Source organism: Lagopus leucura, unplaced genomic scaffold, assembly GCF_019238085.1.
Source record: "Lagopus leucura isolate 7727_CA_CO unplaced genomic scaffold, USGS_WTPT01 Super-Scaffold_1, whole genome shotgun sequence".
Lineage (NCBI taxonomy): Eukaryota > Metazoa > Chordata > Aves > Galliformes > Phasianidae > Lagopus > Lagopus leucura.
In genome coordinates this window covers 8061629-8067628 of record NW_024962250.1, presented here as the reverse complement: position 1 = coordinate 8067628, position 6000 = coordinate 8061629, and the positions used below count along the sequence as shown (strand labels likewise).

The following is a 6000-nucleotide window of genomic DNA, read 5'->3' as shown; positions in this document are numbered from 1 at the left end:
CGAGGCGCCCGCGCCGCTCCTCAACGGCTCGGCGATGCGCGGACGAGGCCGGAGGGGGCGCGACGCGGCGGGCGCTCCCGAGGCGGCGACTCCCCAGTGGCGAGGCGGCCCCGAAGCGGCGCTTCGCGTAACCGCCGGGAGCGGCCCGCGCCGCGCGGCTCGGCCCGGCCGCGGCGCCTCGTGGTGCGCCGGGTGTTAATTTTCGCAGTCGGGGCGGGAAGCGCGGGGGGAGGCGGCGCGCGGAGCAGGGGCGCGGCGCGGCGAACGCGGGGCTCGGCCGAGGGCGGCGGGCGGCCGCAGGGCGGTAGTTACCGTGCGGCGAGGCGCGGGCCCCCCGCTCCCTTTCTCTTCACGCGGACCGTGTGTCCGCCAGCTGGGAACAACGTGCGTGCGCACCGCGCTGACGTCATCGCGCCGCAACGCGCGCACGCGCACCGCCCGCTCACGCCCCCCTCCCTCCCTCCCGCCTGCCCGTCACGTGCCCGCGCCAGGCCCAGCCCCGCACCGCGCGGCGCCCCGCCACGAAGCTTCTGGAACGGGCGCGGGGTCGACGTCGCCTCGCGCACGTCTCGGCGGTGCCCGCGCTCCCTGGCGCCTTCGAAGTCCCTTTCTGTGCCGCGGCTGCAGCCCCGCCCCCCGCCGCCTCCGCCCCGGGGCGCGGACGAAGCGCCCGCCCGCTCCGCTCCCCCCAGCGGGCCGCCCGGCCCCGCCTCCGGTCACGGGACCGGCCCGGGGCCCAGCGGCGGCGGGGACGCGGCCCGCGTTGGCCCGCGTTAGCACGCGACGGCCGTGGGGCGGCGCCGGCGGGGACCGCACCCGGCGCGAGCGGAGGCGGCGGTGACGGCGCGCCCCCGCCTTCAGGGGGCCGCAGCGGCGGCGCCGCCGCCTCCATCCCTCCCTCCTTCCCTCGGTGCTTCCCCGGGAGAACGCGAGCCCCCGTCCCGCAAGACAGCGCGCCCCGGCTCGTGGGAAGCTGAGTGCAGGACGTATCCCTCCTCCTGCAGCGGTTTAGCAGGGCGAGCCTCACGGCACCACGAGCACCCCAAACTTCAGGCAGCCCCGGGAACCTGGCAGGAGGGCCAGCATCCTGCGGTACGTCGGCGAGCCTGGCAGAGTATGGAAGGTGGCTTAGCTCAGCCCTCATCTGGCACAGTTTTCTTCTCTGCGTCTGGGCAAGCGGGGCTCAACACCAACCCCATGGCAGTGCTCTGGATTGGTCAAGGAAAGTATATTTTTTAAATCAGGTGCTTTGAGAATAAGCTCGTTGAAACAATTCTGAACATTCAGGGATTACACATATAAACGGGGCATGGCTGAAGGCATGCACCTGTGGGAACCCCGCTATTCCTCCCCTGTCTGTCAGGATATTTACTTGCATATCCTCTATGGAGGGACAGGTGACCAGAATGCCATGGTGTCAGGCTCACATAAAGCTTCAGCCCTCAGCAGCCCGGCTGTGCGGTAGCTGCAGCTTCTGTAAGGACACCCTCAGTTACAGCTGAGCCACCGCTCACAGGATGCAGAAGAATGGAAGGAATCAAAAAAGCAATCCAGTCTAAGGGCAGTTATTACAACTCAAGTTGTAAACATGTGTATTAACTGACTGGATTAGGAATCCCGTAAGTACATTTGAATCTCAGCTACTGTCATCAGTCCTAACGCTTTTTCCATCCTTTTTACAATCTCCCTGCTATCCCATTTTCATCTCTTTGGATGTTTCTATCCTCCTGCCCTTCCTTCTACCTCAGTCTCACCAGTCTTCATGCACCCTTCTGACAGACATTTGTGTAACCCTCAGAGCAACACACAGAAGAGCTCCATTAAAGTCATAACTTGGTGGTAAGCCAACCAAGCCACCTTCACATTGTTTTATCACTATAAACCTCTCTATTAAGCATGCCACAATTAGTTTGCTGGGTTACGAAATGAGGAGCGCATCCAGCATTCCCAACACTGCAGCTGTGCACCTCCTACCATGAGAGAAGATGGAATGCACAAATTGCACCTTCTGTGCAAGACCAAAGCATGTCCAGCAAGTGGAATGGAATGGCTACCGTTGTGCAGATCTAGCTCCAAAGCAGAAGTTAACTCTCTACAGTTATTTTGATGAAACATTTGCATACCATGTATTAGATCTAGCAGTCATCAACCAAGCCATTTATTCCAATAAGAGAAGCTGCATTGAGCTGAGTAGCAGATAGGGCCACATGCATGGCCCAGCAGCACGTGTTCCAGCAACAAGTTGTAACAGACTGTTGATACTGCCAGGAACTTTGCCAGCATTTGACCTGACTCGTGCAGTGATCCTTGCCTGGAACAGAAGTGGAACCTCTAGTTAATCAACACAGCAAATTCACCTGTAAAAGCAAGCAGCTCTACTGCCTCCCACCAGCACAAATAACCAGGTTCTGAGCAGTTTATAGCCGTCAATGGACAGGAGCACGGCTGCCCATTTTGACCAGTGAAAATGGCAGCTTTAAGGCCTCATTGCGCTAGATACCAACTGGTTGCGTAGAAATGGTCTTCACCACCTGAGTACTGTCCTTTGCAGTCACGTTTAGTAACTGGTAAGGTCACACTTGAAACTCTGAAGTTCACTACTAAGTAGCACCCTCATCCACCATATGCCTCTTTTAGACTTATTTCCTGTTTTGTAGTATCTTGAAAGCATGAATTACAGTCTTCAAAATTGTATTTCCCAACAGTATCAAGTAAACTGCACTCATTCTCCAGTAACCCCTGCCAGCATGGCTACATGTTACAAGTAACAAAGATACAGAACTTTCACCAACCAGCATACCGCAGAGATTGCCAGTAGAGCTGTAGTGAAAACCTGAGCTTTTCAGCCACTTCTATTCATAACCTATCTCAAAAAAAGGTACTGCAACAGACCAACAGAGAGAGAGTGTCCGCGCTTTGCTAAGGATCCCTATCTGGGAGATCGACAATCTTACACAGAACGTGTAACAGTTGCAAACCTGCATAATATATAAAAGAGGTGCAGACTGCATTTATTTTATGCAGCAATTATCTCTTCAGTTTGAACATAAAGATCACAAGCAGAGATGCAATACGAGACTTCTGTCATATGGTATACTTTCATACACAGTACATGAAAGGCACTGCTGCTGGAGCATTACTCAAGCATGAAGAAGGCTTTCAGCTCTCAAATTCACTATCTAGAAGTGACAGTAGCTGAAACTGGCTAAAACAACAGCCACCCAAACCAACCATGACAGTGTAATACACTCACAGTGAAAGGAAACAGCAGTCTTAGCCCACAAGTTTGTTAGCACTAAGACCATGCAGCCCTGACAATTGTATGAAGTCCCAAGGTATGGCCATAAAAAAGATTTATAAAGAGAGATCTTTATATCTAGTATCTAATATCTAGTCACACTATAAGTAGTAAGAAGCCTCGCACAATATGTATGCTGGAAGGGTTAAAACACAAAGAAACACTTTTTCAGCCAACGTTCTGCCACTTGAGAGAATGATTAACACAGTATCAGGCCACAAGAAAGTCTGTTAATTCTCAAACTCCAAGTGGACTGAACTGCCTATACTAAGACACCTAGTCCCACTTCCTGTACCTTTATATGCCCTGCTGGCCTTCAACTGCTTCTCGAGAAGAGTTTGGGCCTGCCAGAGCTGAATACTTGCTGTACACACATTGCAGTACCTACAACAGCTTTGGCCCCCATGTTTAGGCAACAGATTCCAGTATTTTACACCATTTTATTTATAAAAGAAGTAGCATAAAATGTTCCTTTAGCTATAGTGAGAAAGTATAATTTAATGTCAAGAAGATTACAGGTATGATGGTAGAATTTAGCTTAAGTGTATGATTTAAAAAAGCAAACATTGAGAAACCGACTGTTACATAGTACTAAAAAATAAATAAAAAGCAAAAAACAGCAAGAAGTCTGCTTCTCCAGAGTCAGGTTTTCTTGAAGAAAACATACCACACAGAACTCACAACTCCCAAAACAAATATGTATGACAGCTTTTAAGACATCAGATTTCAGATCAGAACATTACTTTACACTAAAACCAAATGTACTTCTTAATACCCAGAGCCCTGAAGATTCCAGGGCGTTTGTTCAGTTGACAACTGATGTCATCTACTTGGATTTGTGCAAGGCCTCTGACACGGCCCCACACCACATTCTTGCCGCTAGATTAGAGAGATGTGGATTTGAAAGGTGGACAATTCAGTGGATAAGGAATTGGTTGGAAGGTCTCAGTCAGAGGGTTGTGGTCAATGGCTCTGTGTCCAGGGGGAGATCCAGTACTCTTTAATATCTTGATCAATAACACAGGTGATGGGATTGAGTGCACACTCAGCAAGTTCACCGATGACACCAAGCTGAGCAGTGTGATTGATACATACAGAAGAAGGAAAGGATGCAATTCAGAGGGACCTTGATAAATTTGAGATGTAGGCCCTTATGAACCTAGTGAGATTCAACAACGCAAAGTGCATCCTTTTTGCACTTGGGTCAAGGTAATCTCAGACACGCTTAAGAACTCCTTGAGTAGCACTGCTGAGAAGGACTCAGCAGTCCAGACTGATGAAAAACTCAATACAAGCCAGCAGTGTGCACCTGCAGACTGGAAGGCATGAAGACAGGTCGAAGGAACTGGGCTCGTTCAGCCTCGAAAAGGCTGTGGGAAGACCTCTTTGTGACCTTACAGTACTTAAAGGGAGCCTATAAACATGAGGGAAATCAGCTTTTTTACATGGGTACATTGTGAAAGGACAAGGGGGAAATGGGTATAAACTAAAGGAAGAGAGATTCAGATTAGATGTTTTTTATTGAGAGAGTGGTGAAGTGTTGGAGTGGGATGCCCAGAGTGGTGGCGGATGCCCTGACTCTGGAGGTTTTCAAGGCCAGGTTGGATGGGGCCCTGGGCAATCTGATCTAGTAGTACTTGATCTAGCAGCTGGCAACCCGTCCTTGAGGCAGGGAGGTTGGAACCTGCTGATCCGTGAGGTCAATTCCAACCCAAGCCATTCTACAATTCCGTAAGTGCTTCATAAACCATCAGCTGTGTCCCTGCAGAAGCCCTAGTTTCTATTCTGCATGCAAACATTTTGGAAAGGATGGAAATGCCCACTCCAGCTCTCCTCCAGCAGTACTCTGCCATGCACATCACAACTTTCTGTCCCCCATTAACTCAGTGCTTTAACAGCATTAATGATACAATGCAAAGTGAATAATATTCACTCCTTCTCTTCTAAAGAATTATAACTTTTCAGTATATAAAGAGATGTTCCCAAATACTGAAGGCAACAGAATGGAAACACACAACCCATTTATATGGGCCACTGAACCACTGATGAGGGGACTGGATGAAAAGTCAGTGTTCACTGCAAGCTACCATGGTGTTTTATCTGTGCAGGTATTTATGGCATGTTATTATTTCAACATTTAAAATAATGTACTTTCATACTTTATCAAAAAGTCACTCATATGCCCATTACTCATATATTCAATGATTGCTTTATTTTTTCCATACACTATCACTTCAACTACTGAAATCCAAAAAAAAAAAAACCAACAACCTCTTGCACTTTCTCCCATGCAACGATGGCCCTAATTAACACACACAACACCATTTTGATGGACTTCAGTCCCCTTATGGACACATCATGAAGAACGTTTGTCACAAGCATAAATCCTCAGTTGAGGACGTTCTCCACATCGTAGAAAAAAGATGGCAAAAGAAGTCAGGAAAAGATCTAACTTTCAGCACCATCCTTCTCATTCAAGTGTTGCATCCAGGGCTCTCATCCATCAAACTGTAACTGCCACAGAAATCCTGCATCCCTTCAAAGTTACAATATAAAAGAATAATACCAATTGAAGTACCAAGTAATAGGGTCCAGGCTTTTCTTTAATACTGATCTTCACTTCTGACTTGCAGACGTAGCCTGCGGTCAGGCAGAACACACCACACTAGCAGTAAGCAACAGTCAATAGACCAGCACAACTG

The 6000-nt window shown here is 49.6% G+C and overlaps 1 protein-coding gene across 11 annotated transcripts in view; it reads right to left on the bottom strand.

Annotated features, from left to right (window-relative positions):
- The window catches only part of MGA (MAX dimerization protein MGA), a 57525-nt gene that overhangs the window by 50394 nt on the left and 1131 nt on the right, over positions 1-6000 (bottom strand). For 10 of the 11 annotated variants that reach the window (XM_042865544.1, XM_042865876.1, XM_042865712.1 and 7 more), the window contains exon 1: positions 313-397. The exons of the other annotated variant lie outside the window; for it this stretch is intronic. The gene's annotated coding sequence lies outside the window, so the exon portion shown is untranslated. Of the gene's footprint in view, positions 1-312; positions 398-6000 lie in introns of those variants that run through there. 11 annotated transcript variants of the gene reach the window in all.